A 16865-nucleotide genomic window follows, 5' to 3' on the forward strand; every position below is an offset into this window, starting at 1 on the left:
GGATTTGTGTGAATCTGCGGGCTGTTTATATGACAACTGAAAATCAGGTCAGACTTTTCAGAATCTATTGCACTATAAGCACACCTTTGAACCCCCGAGTCCAGAGTGTACTTCAGCATGCTGCAGAAAGAACACGTTATGGACAGTGTTGTGAACCACGGCATCTTACGGTACAGTGAGTGTATATATTTTTAGCTTCGGTAGGTCCCGTGCTGATCAAACTCCTAACCCTGGCACTGATCGCACCGTGGTGGACCAACTGAACCCTACAAGCCCATTAATGCATGTCATGGTGAGCCAAATGAGCCTATGGCTGCACTAAACAATACGATTCATTTGAAATGCATAGCTTTGAACTTTCAGACAGACCCCCAGTACACTATGACCCTGAATGCATTGCTTGTAATTTTACAATGCAGCAATTTCATAAAAAAATACATGGTCGCGATGATTGCTGTGCCACTGTTTAAGTGCAGTCTCATGCAGGCAGAAGCTCTGACCGTGTGATCATTATTACAGTATATCTCATTACACCATCTGCTCTCTGCGCAGCGCTCTCAGCCTGCCATGCAGTGCCTCTTATTTCGAAGCAGTTGTTTTCCACATAGGAGTGATGATCCTCTGATAGATCACATGATGACGTTGCTGACTCTGCACATCAACGCTGCAAAAGTATGTCTATCACACGTCTGTATTGCGTTTTAGAACAGGGAGTGCATTGAAAGCCAAAAAAGAGCACATCTCCTATGCAGGTGAGGGTTGCACAAAGGGGATCAGGAGGTGGAACGTTTTATTTTAGGTGCGATAAGCCAAAAAAGCAGAAGAGCCATTGCTGGTGTTGGCTTTCGACCCAGAGTCATTGAACGGATGATGTCAGGTACACAGCGATCCAGTGCAGACACCTGAGGCCTCATTTTTTCTCAGCATTGTTAAAAAAAATGAAGACACACAATGTGGCTCTATGGTGTGTCTGTTTTAGGAGCCCAGCGGACAGTTTGTGTGGGAAGAGGCAGAAGAGGTGCAGTATGTAGCCAGCTACCCAGAGAGAGGGCATCTGGCTTGGCTCACTGATAACTCCCCCACAGCCCGGAGAGCTGCCGTGAGTCAGGTGCTCATGCAAACACTACCATGGGAACTAGGAGAATGAGTAGGAAATAAGATGAGTGAGAGAGAGGAAAGAAAATGATAAGCTGCTTTTCTCCAGTGTGAGGGGTTTTTTTTTTTTTTTGCTAGTTCTGCCTTTTCCTTCACAAAGCCCCTTTTCCTGATTCTCATGTGGTCACTGCCTGCATGTGAGGACAGATTTTCATCCATTCCTTCCTACAGATGGACTGAAAAAATAAACTGTGTAATGCACAGATTTCCTCTGTTACTGAAGGAAAAATTTTAAAAATAGCAACAGCCTGAAAAAAAGCAGAATAATAATGATAAGAATAATAAAAAAATAGAAACAGGCTAATTCACAACACTTTATGCTAAGTGGTTCCATGTATCCGTTGCACAGCCTAAAAGGTCAGCCAACTCAGCTGATTTAAAGGCTAACACGCCATCATTGTTTCCTCTTAGGCAGCCAAAGGAACATTTTATGTTAGCTCAGTATTTGTTTTTGCTGTGGGCTCATTAAAAATGACACAACATCATGGTTTCAGTGTAAATGGGCTGCTGAGATGTAAATTTTGGGTTCGGTGACAGTTTTATTATCAGGTTTTATGAAGGTTGTGTTACTGCGGAGTAAACACTGAAGGAAACAGGACCTGTTCCCAGCCTTCCAAAGAAAACTGCAAGTAAAAAGGTCGCTACAGTGACACGGCAGTAGATCGAGAGGACATTTTCCCCTCAAAGCTGCTGTAACAGCGGCGTTTGAAAAAGTCGCTTTAATGTGTATGAATGGAATTCGTAAAAACAGTCAAGGAAACACAGATGTACACCCATTTGCAACTGAGTTAAAAAGGAATTGCTCAAACAGTAATCTCACACCTACAGCTCTTTCATGGACGACCACTAGGGCCCAATAAATACGTGCCTACTTTTATCAAGTGGCCGGAAGCTAATCATAAGCAGGCAGATATTATGTACGGTACACAGTGTCAGAACAGACAATGACTTATTCACAGGAACAAATAGATGCACGCTATTTGTTACCACTGCAAACTCTTCACAAGAACCTGCATCACATATTTCTGCAGTGGTGAGAGCAGCAAAATAAACCCTAAAGCAGAGCCACGATTGGTTAAGCATGGCTGGTGTCATGGTGTGGTAGGCAATGGATGCATGGTCTAGTAGGATATATATGTTTGTGTTAGACGGCTGTCTGGTCTATCATGTGTTCTGTCTGCACTGCAACTGGCCGTGACACACATTTCCTTTTCATGATTATTGCTACAACACAGAGATGAAAATGCATCAGCAATTGTCTTCTACCTATCAGAAAGTTATAAAAAAACATTTTTTTTTACCTAAATGCAGGAACTAGCACTTAATTTCTGCTGTGTCCTTATTTTATTTCTTCATTGATTTCCTTTATTCAGACACAGGGTTATAGGCCCGAGGATTAAATGCACGCGGCTGTGCAGGTGTTTCATTAAATCTAAGTCAAGTGCAGGTCCAGGTCTGCTACGTTGAAACGTGGGATGAGAATTTAAGCAACAAATACCATAAATATTCAACAGTCAGTCTGATGGCAGTGACACAGGCAGATGACACACTCTGAGTCACAGCCGTGGCAGAATGGAGGTTGGAGGTCAGAGTACAGGCTGAGCTGTTTTCTTAAGAATTGAGCTAGCCTATTTCTGCCTGACCTCTGAACTGAACATGGAATAGAAATCACACTGTACGTAACTAAGGTATATGAGATGGGTTATCCTGCTCTACGCATGGAGTGTGACTTGACAATCCTTTCTTCGGTCCGCGGTGCCAAAGAGGGTGGAGTTTTACCCTGGCACCACTCTGTCTGTCAGTCAGTTGGTACATCTGTCCGCCTGTCCTCAAGGACTGGTTGTCTGGAGGCGTCAGTGCGTACTGTTCCTCTATAACACACGACCCAGTATTTTATTTTACTTTGTGTCACTGGAGATGGCGGACGACCCAGCAGATGCTGCATGACCTGAATGCTGCATCAGGCAACTTCACACTCTAGTGGCAAAGTGGTGTGGATGCAGGCAGGTGTGTGTGTGTGTGTGTGTGTGTGTGTGTTGGGGATGGACAAAGAAACTAAAACGTAACTTGTGCATCTTGACTGTATCTATATAACAGTAAACATTCATGAATAAAAAATTAAAAAATCATCAGGTCAGTGTGAATGCTCAAACAATAGAAAGTAGTTTACATGGGTTAGCAGTTAGCTTCACATTGTCCACCTCATTCTTTATGAACTGCAGCTGCGACAGTGTCATCAGCGATCTGCCACACGGCCTTGATCCGCTCGCCTGAGATCGACTGCTCCTGCCTCCACCCACATACAGGGGAAATTACAGTATTTTCCTCATTCAAGTAAACATCCTCAGTGAGGAAACACCACCCATTCACACACTCATTTGTGTGGGTGAAGCCCACACTTGGTAGCAGTCCACAAAGTGTGCCGAACGGCCGTTTTTGTGTCGGCTGTGAATTCACATTCACATCACAAGGGCTGGTCAAACCGGAAAGTACTTGAAGGTTGCTGATGTACTGACTATACTTGCAGGGCTGCTTGGTGAGCTGCTTTAGCTGGCGAGCTAACTTGCTAGCAAATTTGGTGAAATTGCTGCAACTGGCAAACTGGAAACATTTGATTTCACCTAAAAGTCAACTAATATGACTCACTTCGCTTATTGAATTGTACATTTTAAGAAGCTGATTGAGAAGATTTTCAGGTTTTCAGGGCCTTTAAGTATATTCCACCACATGGAAAGGCAAATTTCTTTCTCATGGGGGAAGAACATGCTAATTGACAAAGAGTAGATTAAATATTGTGAGTGGGTAATAGTGCTGACAATGCAGCTCAAAGCAAATTGCGCAGAAAAGCTTTGACTTTCCCCTAAATATGAAGTTTCATGTAGGCAGAGATGTACATGGGGTTTTAATTTGCTACAGTTCAAATTGCTCATTGTCAGTTCTTAATGATATGGTTATGATGTAATACTGGGGTTAGGGCAACCTTATATTAACAAAATGTAACTTAATGGATGAATACGTCCCCTATTACCCCAATGAAACCAGACATAAATGTGAGCGAGTCCAAGACATCAGCTGTAATAGTGTGAATTTCCAGCACATATCGGCATCCGATGTTCAGACCTTCCACCTCCACAAAGGTCAGCGCAGTCTTAGCATGGGAGCGACTGGAGTGCATGATGAGTTGACTTAATGCAGGACAGACGCTGCCTCCTCATTACTCAAGAAAAGCAGAGATGGAGAAAGAGATGGATGTAATGTTCAATTGGCACTCATTATTAGTCTTTATCTGTCACGTCTAGTATTGCACAATGCTGCTACTCATTAGGGCTCGTCAGATTAGACAGCATAATAGCTTTCAAAAAGGGTCTCACCACGAGCAAGCGCATTTTCAGAGGCATTGGTCCTCATTAAGAAATCTGTGATTAAACCCTGCAAACAAACATTTTATGTGCAAATTCAATTCAATCAATATTTTCTTACCTGAATTGGTTTGTACTCTGCGAAACAATTTAGACCTCCCTTAGACCAGGCATACGAACAGATGATGAGAACATGTGAACACACACCATTTAACTAAATGCATATCATATTGAAACCACATTTATTTAGAAAGGCATTAATAGACAACAATATTCAAAACCATTCATTTACTAATGCACTGGCCAAATATATTAAATAACCATGAAATTCAGTGTGAATTATTATCAAAATTGAAATATTCAGCTATAATAACTGAATATAGTGTGCCTATCATAGCTTACAGTGGAGTATATGAGAATGCCCACACCGAAATCCAGCAGTTTTGGTTTTCATTGTTTTTATTGACTTGGCCTGTAATGATTGGTTGCTCCCAGCAAATTCTAGTGCCGTGAAATTGTGCATATGTAGCCCATGATAATTGGTAGCCAGCAGGCTAATTTGTAGCCTATTAACAGACATGCAGAGCATATAAAAGATCCCTTTTTTTCCAAGCAGGTGTTAAAATGGCATATCTAGCCCTGCTGGAAGGTATTGCAGCGTGAGCAAGCAGACCAGCGTAACACGTGTGAAGAGAGTGACGAATGTCTTATCAGCTGTTTCCGACTGCCAAGACAAATTCTGCTGCAGCCATGAAATTCCCTGGAACATCGGAGTCTTCGGACACGCCGCTCTCACCTGTTACCTTCTCAGGTTTTTATGTCCTGTCCACCACAGGTTCCTCGGCTACATGGACATTTCAGAGGAAACTAGCAGATTGGGACTTCTCTACCTTTTGTGAGCCGTGCCATCGCAAAGATTTTAAATATCATCGTAAGGCTAATGCCCAACCATGTTAAATTACCTTATGAGGAACAGCAGCAGTAACATGAAGAGGGAGTTCCAATACTACTGGTGCAGGATCATTCTGGCATGCTGTGTCCTTCGCAATATTGCAATGGCTCATGGCACTCCTCTGCCACCGAGAACAGAGCTCCAACTATTCCGCAAGTCACATGGCTGCAGTTCAGTCTTGCCATGACTTGACGCAGGACATTTCTAATGATAGTAAGCTAAAATGCCTATTTTTAAAAATGGCAATCTACATAATACTGTTGTGAAACAACTGTCTTCTCATGCTGGACATGAAATTGAAGCCAATAATGCAACTATGTACAGTATCTGAAGCACATCTACATTTTTTGGAGGCGCACAAAACACTTCAAAACATGCACTTATTGTTTTGAGGTTTCTTTAATGTCTCTATGCCTGTCTCCGCGCCCTCATGGCATCCAGGAGAGACAGCTGCTTGTGGACAACGTCGTTGGTCAGGATGTGGGCACGCTGACGAGATTCCTGGAGCGTGCTTTGGAAAGTGGACTGGCAGCTGGGAGCTCAACGCCACGTCATCTGCACTCCACGATCAACAGGGCACAGGGTTTTGTTTGCATTGCTATTCTTAATAAAACGTAAATCTTATTCTGACTGAACCTTTGGGTCAAAGTTCTTGCTGGATGTCATCACTGTCACCCTCAGTTCTTGGACACATCCTGCTCATGGACCTGATCCTTGTCCTGTTTCCTTCTTTTTTCTCCTGGTCTGTTATTCTTATTCTATTCTATATGTCACATCATTTCTTTTTAACCTGAGCCACAGTCTGTATCTCAGGGGACACAGCATCCACTGCCTTGGTTTTTGCTGCCCAAGCCTTTTTTTTTTTTTTTTTTACCATTGCCACTCTTGAGGCACTATTGTTTCAATTTCTTCAGTCAAGAAATTCTTTTGCTTCATCGGCCATGCAGGCAGCAGCAACCAAGCCCCACCCGAACGCAACAGGCATTCCACTATCCAAACCCGACGTACTTAATGCAATCTGAAGCACTGCGTTTGTAAAACTCCATGTAATTTGTAACATTCCTACACGCACATCTGTGAATGGGGCCCATTGTTCCTTATTCACCTCATTCCTTAATGTATTCCTTTACTACGGGTGGTTTTGGATAACATACTTGTCACATTTACATGTGACCGCTGTGGTGACACCAGCAGGCTACAACAGAGTCAGTCACTGTACGTCTGCCCTGCCTTTTCCTTCATTGTTTTTCAATCATTTTTTGCTGACACACGAGAGTGCTCCACTCATCAGGTCGTGTTGACTGTAAATCCAGACGAATGGTAGGAGAAGAGTGATGATGGGATCTGCCATGCTGCGTGGGATCTGACTGTTATTGTTATATACAGATAAATAAAAGTCTGCGTGCATGCTAATATTGTAAGCTTGAGGCAAACATTAGGGAGGAGGGCGGAGGGGTTGCATCATTTTCTGCCTCTGTCTTTCTCTCTGAAATAAACTCAGAGCTGCTATGAATAATCGCGCGGCATATTGCACTCTTATGGGAAAATGTTTTTTTGCTTGTAATGTGCACTTACATAATAATGTGTTGTGGCTTTTTCAATATCCAATCGACTTTTTTGGAGTAAGCTGAAGCCTTTTGTACCTGTCAACCACCTCTCGATGCGGTAATGCCCACCCACGTTATCAAGAGGTCAATTCTCTCTTTCTCCCTCTCCCTGTCTGCTTGTACTACATAGGCATGAGTGATGACCACACAAAACAATGTAAAAATACTGACAGAAGTGGATGGTTTCATAATGCCTGATTTTTTTTTTTTTTTTTGTCTAAATGATATTCATAAGCGAATACTCTGAGTAGGGTAAAAGAGCTCCTTTACAGAATCCACTCGTCAGCACTGTCACGGTAATGGGAGTGTCGACTTTGTATGCAGGTTTTTCTGATTTTTTTGGTGATTGACAGAGCAAATGTCACAAGAACACCTTTGTTTTCTTATTCTAAATGTGTGTTTGATCTTTCAGGTGCCTGAAAGCGAATAAAGGGTGAATAAAGAACCTCATGAAGCATAGATTTCAAATCAGTAATACCAAAATATGCTGCATGCCCTCCACTGTCAAGCAAGCAAGATTTCTGTAGACTGTTTGCTTTTTATTGCTGTAGAAAAAAAGCCACTGTCTCTATGTATGCATTTTCCATATTCCCGTCTCAGTTTTGCCACATACACATAGAGAACAAGGCTCCCACTGTACTGTAAGCTAAGCTTCTGCCATCTGCGGCTAACTTGAGAGTGATTCAAGGCCTTTTCTCCCTGAGCCCTTAAATGACAGTGATAGATGATGCTGTCATTAGAGGCAGCGGAGCTCATCTACTGGCCCTATTTGCTGATTTCTTTGAACTTACCCCCCTTTTTTTAGCCTCCTCCGTAAAAGGCACAGGGAGTTGTAAAGAAATGGTTGCACGTCCACTAAGTCAGTGCAGCTCTTTATATTAATAGCCACGATCTATCATCTAAGGTAGATCACATTCTCCTATATGATTAGGCAGCAATCAGAGGGACGGTAGAGGGAAAGTAGTCTGAGCCAAACATGATTAAATAAGAGTCGGGTCCAACGGGTAACATCAATACGCTCAGTAGAGTGAGGACCACACATAGTAATTCATTCTCCTATGAGTGACTTATTCTACCTCCCTACAGATTTTTCCAAAGGAGACCATATCTGACACGGCTGGATTTATTCTATCCTGTTCAAGGGGGAGAAAAAGTGCTACAGTAAGCAGATTAGGGACAGGACCTTGATTAGCTGGACCTATACTAAAGCTGGCTTACGGCAATGAAAAGGACCTTGGTGAGGGAATGTCGGCTTCATGTTTTTATGTAAAGCTATCCACATGAGAGAGAGAGAGAGAGAGAGAGAGAGAGAGAGAGAGAGAGAGAGAGAGAGAGAGCAGCGGGGTGGGAAATCTATGCACCCTCTCATCTCAAGGTACCAAATTGAATAAAACCTTAAGGAAGCATTGCCTTACATCTCGCCGGCTTCAAACACAAACCCTGTGGGCCTTACTAAGTTAATGAGATCTGAAACGTAACGCGCTGTGTCGTGTCCCGTGTTGCCGTGACCAGGAGCCAAGCAACAATACATCGTGTTTTGGGTGTCGACAAAACATCTTTTGCTTATGGTGTGATTCTGTGTCACGATGCTAAGATGACTCTCTCCTGTCAGGCGCCAGTGAATACTGAGCACCCTGTGTTTGTTTAAAAACATCAGATTCAATTTATGGGTTCTGTAAAGTGTGTCCTGGAGAGAAATATCCTATTTTACATTTCAGGTAATCAATACAGTACTATAAGCACTCTGCTTCACTGTAGCTAAAAGTGACTTTTCTTGATTTCCCTTTTGTTCTTGTTTGCTACAGCTGTCCTGATGGGATGTGAATTCCTGTAAATTAAAGTTCTGCAACTCTACAGACATTTTCATGGTTAGTTAGCACTGGTGGTCAAAAGTACAGTTAAAGTCCATCTGTCCTTGCATAAAATATAATAACTTAAGGCATTCAACATCATTTTCTACTGAATGTCTATATAACATCATGCTCACGTATTACATTATCTGCTGATAGCCTACTACATGATGAGTTTCTACACACCTGGATGAGCATCTGGGCTGCATCTTTAGTGAGAAATGGACAAATTCACTAGATGCTGAACAGGAGGAATTTATAGGAGCAGGCTATTGTTTTGATGTTTGCTGATAATGACGGTCTATTATCCACGGTCACACTCAGGTTCCTCACTGCTCCAGCTGGCAGCACGTCAGTATTGTCGGCGATGACGGGCTGATTGTGGTGTGGGCATCCTTTCCTGTGAAAGAACACACGCTCAGTCTTGTCCGGGTGGAGGCCAGGTTTGGCAGTGCCTTGACTCCGCTCTGAGATATGGGCCACGCAAGCAATGATACATGCCAGATGGTGGGAAATAACAAGAATAGCTGGGTATCAGTAGCATAGCAGTGGTAGGGGGAAGCGTGAGACACCATGAGTCCATGTGACCTGTCAGGTGGGATGTAAAGATGAAAAGCCTGAAACAAGAGCGACCCACCAAAACAACGTCCGAAGCAGAAACCAAGACAGCATATTCCCAGAGATGAAACGCAAAATGAGAAAGTGCAGGTCAACATGGGTTGCCACGTTGATGGCACGTGAAATCTACGGTAAAAATATTAGTCAGGTAAGCTAATGAAAGTTTAAATATGTGCTTTACTTTGACAAAACTTGCCCAGTACGTACGTAATGATAGTTATCTTGTTATCAGGTAAGTACAGCTTCATAACAAAGTGCTGTGTCACATTAGCTCTACCATCAGTGACAGTCGCAGTACCAGCTGTCAGTTGGTTGTTGGAGCTGGTGTCTGAGCTGTCAGTTTTCCCATTCAGCTGTCACCAGTTTCAGTCCATATTACTGTGGTTTACAGTCAGTTGTAAAGTCATCACCATGCTGGAGTTGACAGAATTACACCTCTTTTGAAGCAGGAACCTGTGTTCAATCCACGTTTCCCAAAGCATTTCTGCACGAAGCATGGAGCAGGCGCATTGCTGCATGACAACAGTTGTCCGGCGTTAACTCTTTATCACTAACCGCCCTTCTGTACCAGCACAGACACAGGGCCACAGGTTTGAGCTCTGTCACTACATGATAACAAAAATAAAATCAGCAATGTTTCCCCGGATGCCTTCTGGTCCCAGATAAAGTGGTTACCTGGAAAGCAGCAAAGCTGGGTCCATTCCTGTCACCATTTATCTAAAATGAAATGAACGCTAAACATGTGAAAACGCGAATGGCACTCTGTAGAGCCACTGTTTGGTTTGTCCGTTCTGGGCTACTGTAAAAACATGGCGATGCAATGTTGATGAGCCGCTCCCTCTGTAGATATAAAGTGCAAGAACTCTTATTTTCAGGTGATATCTAATGAAGACAAACTAATCAATATTACAGTATATTAAATTTTTGCCATATTCTACCACCTCTAACCTTTAGGCCAACAACTGCCCAAATTCAGTGTCAAGTGTTCTATATTCAGTATCAAGCTGCTGTAGCGGTATCCTGGGGGCTGCTTTCTCAATAAGATTCAAGCTGAGTGGTTTATGCAGAGCTGCAAATGTCACTTTTGGCTCCCATTTTGCCTCTTCTAAGCGATCCGTCTTAACCTCTGGTTCTCTATCTCTCCCACTGACGACTCCTCTCCCTTTCTTTTTCTTTATTTCGTGTGTGTGTGTGTGCGTGTGCATGTGTGTGTGTGCTTGTGCATGTGCTTATTGTGCATATTGGTCTCAGAGGAGTGAGTTAACCCAGGGGTACAGAGGCGGGGAGGAGCAGCTGGAGATCCACTCTCCCTTGGTTCCTGTCCTAATTAATTAGCATGGACATAGACGTATGCACGCACCCACAAACACATATTGGTTTGCCAACACACACACACACACACACACTCACACAGTATATAGACTATATAGTATATATAGTGTGAGTCCTTGGTTTGTACTGTGGGATAAGTGGGGTTTCTGCATTTGGACTCCATTTTATTTGTTTCATTTGTTTGAGTGACAGTCAATGGAAAGCTATTTATTTCATACAGTCCTTTGTTTTGCTGCACACATTATAGGGGTTATACAGTCTTGCTTTCTTAATTTATTAAATATCTCCTATTTTTTATGCTCTGCTGTCTTCAAGAATGTTATCCGTGCTTTTATCTCATTTGTTCCTGCCTTAACCACCCTTGTCCCAACTGGTACAAAATGCAGCCTCAAGGCTTAACCCATTCAAGGAAACATTATATTTACCACTCTTTTCTTGGCCTCCTTTCACTGGCTACTGATTAATTTTAGAATCGTTTTTTAAAAATTGATTACCCTCAAGGCAAATCTCGGCCTGGCCTCGAGCTGTTTAACCCAGGCGTGTAATTCCTGTGGGGGATGGGGGGACAGATTACACCCTAAAGCTATAAGAAAGCAAATTTGTCACCCTCTGTGTATTTGGATCTAATGATGACGTGATACGTGCGGGAAAACTAAAACAAGAGTCGGAGATTGTGAAATTCAGAAAAAAATGCAGAAATAAAAAGTGCAGCTGTCAGAAATAAAAAACTGGTCTATCTAAGCAGATCTGTCTCTCCCTCTCTGTGTTCCTGTATGTCTAACATTAGTGTGTATGAATCTGTGTCAGTGTGCACAACCAGCCCTCTGCAGCAATTCCCAATCACTCATCTACTGCAAGCCATCCCCTCTCTTGATTCTCCAATAGTACTTCTCAAATAGTAAATGAAAATTCAACAATTGTTACGCATTTTGTACCATAAGAGTAGCACAAATACACCATTGTTGACTATCAAAGTATTGAAAGTGGTTATAATCGATATTTTTATAATAATATACATACAGTAACGTATCAAATAACAATGTGACAACACTGCCTGCTCAGCAGCAACCAGCAGACAGAAGCATTTGGTGAGTAGCTGATGAATATAGTGAAGCATTTAACAGCTGCAGGGCCAGATATTATCCTGAAGTTGGTGGAGACCAAAAACAGAGTGAAAAGGAGAAGTAATACTGGAAACGTGAAACACTTTTTTAAACAACCTCACGATTAAATCAACATGCAAAATAATTGTGCTATTATATTAAACACACGGCTAAGTTGAAAAGTATTCAACAATACTGCTACAGTGTGTCCTGTCTGAAGCTAGTACATGGATTTTTGCATCCTCTGAAGTGCTGTCTTCGGTATTTGGCACAGATGATTTGCAGTTTGGTGCTGTATGTACAGGAAGTGGCAATGGCTTGTATCAACATAGGTCTGTCACTTTTTGTTGAAAGTTTGAACTATCATTCAAACATAGGGAAAAATAAACATTCAGCATTCAATTATGTGTTTCAATTCAAAATTCACGGCGTATAAGCCCGACAGTCTGCGCCTTGTGCTTCAACGGATCTCTCTCCCGAGCTGATCTCTTGCTTGCCATTTTGTCCAATCAGGAAACTGGGCTATTGCTCTTTTCTCTGTTTATGCGAATGGAAGGAAACCAGCAAGCCATACTGAACAAATGATCACGACACCAAATCATTTGACTGAAAAGTGTTGATTTGGTACCACAAATGAAACACACAACTGAAAATGACCATGACAACACCTCTGAGGTAACGTTAGATTGTCACTCAAGTGAGCTCAACAGAGGAAAAGCAAATGAATGAAATTACATCAATTTTACAATACAGTGTAGGACTGGGCTATGTGGGTTGTGCATGAAATAATAAAAAAAAGGCGTGTTATTTCTTATCCTGCCAGTGCAGTTCCCCTTACCAAACGTTACAAAGGACACAATGCAAAATATTTTTTTGATCATTTTTCTCCCAGCACTACACAGCAGCAGATACTGCACATCAAAACTCTAAATTAAACTGCAGCTATCAACATGGCCACTGACGCCACAGGGTAAGTTGGAAAAGGTATTTTTTTTTTTTTGCTAAAAATTGCCCTTGCCATTGTGTGTGTGCAACAATAAAGCTCTATGCAAAACTAATTTGTATGGTGCAACCCATTTATGTAAATTGCCACTCACTGTTATCTGACATTAGAGTTAATGCTAAAATTGCTGGCATACAGTTTCATACACGCCTGTAAACTCTTGTGTGAAGTGAAATAACACTGCTGCTATGTGGCTGCATTACATAGATAGATCCAGCTCTGGATTTAATGTATACAGCAGCATGGTTAATAGTAATCCAGTACCAACTCCCGAGCCTGGCTCATTTAGGGAGTATTGCAGACAGTAATGACCATGATGACACATGCCATGTGTATTGAGAAAGCATACTTTCCTCTTCTCTGCCACTGATATTGTACCTTATCCCTTCGCTTTTTCTCCTGGTAGTTGCCCCAGGTGTCTGACAGTATGTGTTACAGCACTGTCCTGTAATATATATATATATCTGGCAGGTAGACCTGACCAAGCTTTGACTGAGAGAAATGGTTACTAAACATGAGTTTCAATTTTACACTTGGGTACAACATGTAGATGAGGAACCAAACAAGTTCATTTGACTCTTTGGATGAAAAATATGTTTAAAATTCATTATCTCAAGGCAGCGTGTTTGGACATCTTGTACTTTACTGTGAGGGATATTATTCATGTAGTCTTAATATTCCGCCTGTTCTTGAATACATTTGCAAAGCATTTCAAAATATAGTTTTGCAATTTTTCTGAGGATATCAAATGCATTTTCTTTTCACTGACTCACCTGATACCTGCAATATTTCAGTTTTGTATGGGCACAGCATATATTCAGAGGCAGCCGGCTGTAACTGGTGGGAAGAACTGGCAATGGTGCACAACCTCAGATGTTCCCTATTTCAATTTGGGCTGAATATAAGACACCATCTGTCTGCATGTGACTGACAGCTGTCAGAGAGAGAATGTAGACGTTATTGGAACAACCAAAGTTGATGAAAATGGAGAAACTATAAGTTGACCATCATCATATGGGTTGTGGTGGATTAGGATGGAGTGGAGGGTGCAGGGTTATTAGACAGGCTCCCTGCGTCAGGGCCAAGAGAGCCCCTTAACCCCAACTCAGCTCACTATATCAAAACATTGGCTAATAAAAACTCAGCCACAGGGGCATATTACATTCTGATAGCCCTACATCAAAGGGCTGCTGTCAGCTGTAGCTGGTTTATCCATTAATTACAGGAAGAACAGGAGGAACACTATTAGAAAAATAGAGATAGGCTGTCATTTTCTTTGGCCAATTGACTGTGTTAGAGGGATTCTGGTGTCAAAAGAATCAGTGAATATAAAATGTGAATGAGCTGGAGCTCTTGGGCACCGGTCCAGATAATGATAGTGTCATAAGGGGTTAGACTTCTCTGTGCCGCTGCTCAACTCAGCGAGCACTAACAGAAGTAGGTTGGCTGGATGGGAATGAAGCAGTCAATTATCTGTTTTAAAAAAAAGACAGCAGCTTCCACATATTGTCCATTTGTTTGCTCCCGTATGAAACAGTTATTCTCCATTATTATAACATTTCCAATGCTTTTGCTGAAACTCAGCTGTCAGGAAAAGAGTGAAACAGGGGGTTACTCCCAGTTTAAGAGAGGAGTGTCAGCGTTGTGCAGAGTGAACTACATAAGACCGAAGATGACTGTCAGGAGACACTTGATGCAGCAGCAGTCCCTCCTGAAATGTAGGGACGCAAAAATTATATCAAGGCCGTGTTTTACTACACTGAGCGGTCAAATGCTAACGTGTGCGCACAAGATACGATTAGTTGCCACGTTTTGGTGCCCGAGGTAAGTGCATATATTACATTGAATGCATAGGCAAGCTAGCGACACGCAACTACAGTACTTCTTAATTAAAAAGGTAAAGCTGGCTGCACACTCATTCAACAGCACCGTTAGCTATGTCCCACATAGAAAAGAGCTGTGTGTGAGCTGTTTGTGCAATCAGCCTGACATGAATTCTTCACCAAAATGAACCTACGTTGAACACACAGGCTATCAGCATGCAATCTGCCCCTCATGCATAACGATTCAATTTTCTGCCAACTTGAAAGAAAATCATAGATTATGCCAACCTTCTGCCCCGAAGGCATATTAAGGCAAGTTAAAAACAATGCAAATATTGCAGTACAGGTCCAAGATCAGTGCATGAAATGAATGTAACAGAGCAAACCCACCCAGCCACTGAATGTTAGAAAAGTTTTGAAAACATATATAAACAGATGGCACATAGCTCTTTGTCATTCAGGTGAAAGCTAACGGTGCTGCTGAATTGAGTTGTGTATAAATTGTATCGTGTGCGTACATGACAGCATAGAGCGCCTGTCTTGCTTCATGAACCATGTCCAAGTGGTATCTAGGTTGAGGCTGCAGTTAAATGTACTGTATATGATATACCAAAGCAGGGAGTGGAGGAACAGATGCTGGATGCAGGAAAAAAGAACAAACAGTGCAGATGTTGTCACATTTATGTTTGCTGTATTGCTGATTCTGCCTGTTTTTTTATGTCGTATTGGTTTTGCAGTTAAATCATATTGAAGCCCTTTTGATATCTTTATATCATACACCCTCTAAAACGCAGTGCAAAGCCAATTCAATCAGGAGAGATTTACAAGATGAACGAATGAGAATGAGAACATCTGAGCTAAGATGAAATTTATTGTGAACAGAAGGAATAGACTTTAGCACTTAGACCTCGGCAGGAAGTAGATCAACGTGGGGAGCGGTCAAATGAATTAGGTGCTTCCAATATGGCGGAAACTCCCCCCAGGCACTTAGACACTGGTGGTGCTGATGAGGAACTGAGTTTGACTGGAGATGAGAACACATTTATCATTTGACAGCTCACATATGATTGGCTAGAGGCGAGGGTGTCAGGTTGTGATTGGATGAAGACAAGAACGTGCTGATGGAGCTTAGAGACAGTGGGAAACTGTACACAAATTTAAGCACACACAGTTTCAGGCTAACACCATTTCAGAATTTATCATGTTAATGCACTGTTATGTTAATGTGAAAATCTAGAAATGTCAACTCTAGGAAAAATTGCAGCTTCGATGATATTAAGTGGTGTTATCCCCTTATGTGAATCTTTTTGTCGATGGAGCCGTCACATTTTTTGAAAAATGGTACAATTTATGTATTCGGTGCAATAAGCATCTGAATAAATTGGTTGAGAAATTCTATTTCTTGGTCCATGAAGCCTTCACAACACAGATCACAGCAGTGCTATAAGTGGACATGAATTTCAACCACTCAGAGCTGGCACGCTGAGCGAAGCAGACTGCGCCGATGAGGAGTATTACCTTTTCAACTGGAGGGAGCCGAGACAGTTATGTGATGATGCTGTCTGTGCCAGCAGGAAGGTGTCTGGTCTGGTCTCTGATCAGCTCAGAACTGGGTTTACTCTCTTACAGCATGAAACAGTTCAAAAAATGAAGCTACATGAACAAGGATTGTAGCACAATATCTTGTATTTGTTCAAAATTTGGGCTGTTTTTGACGTCGATCGCAAGTTAAAAGCTTTAACTGTGGGTTATGCTTCCCCACAATTTGGCCACAATAAACCTTTATTTTAAAATCTGAAGTTTTGCTGTGCACTGACATACAGTAATGGGTGCAGCATGACCCAATATTCAGAACTAAATAAAAACTGTTTATTTCCCATAAGTGTTATGATTTCTCTTTTGAATTCAAGGGAAAAGTGTCACACGCTGTCGCCAAGGTCTCGCTTGAGCTCATCAAGTCACATGACACTTTCCTGATGATTCTGTCATGCCGCAGATGGCTGACATCCCCTTCACCCGTAACACCTACCCGGCGGGGATGTGTGCAGATTGAGAATGACATT

Source organism: Chelmon rostratus, chromosome 7 (assembly GCF_017976325.1).
Source record: "Chelmon rostratus isolate fCheRos1 chromosome 7, fCheRos1.pri, whole genome shotgun sequence".
NCBI classification, from domain to species: Eukaryota; Metazoa; Chordata; class Actinopteri; order Chaetodontiformes; family Chaetodontidae; genus Chelmon; species Chelmon rostratus.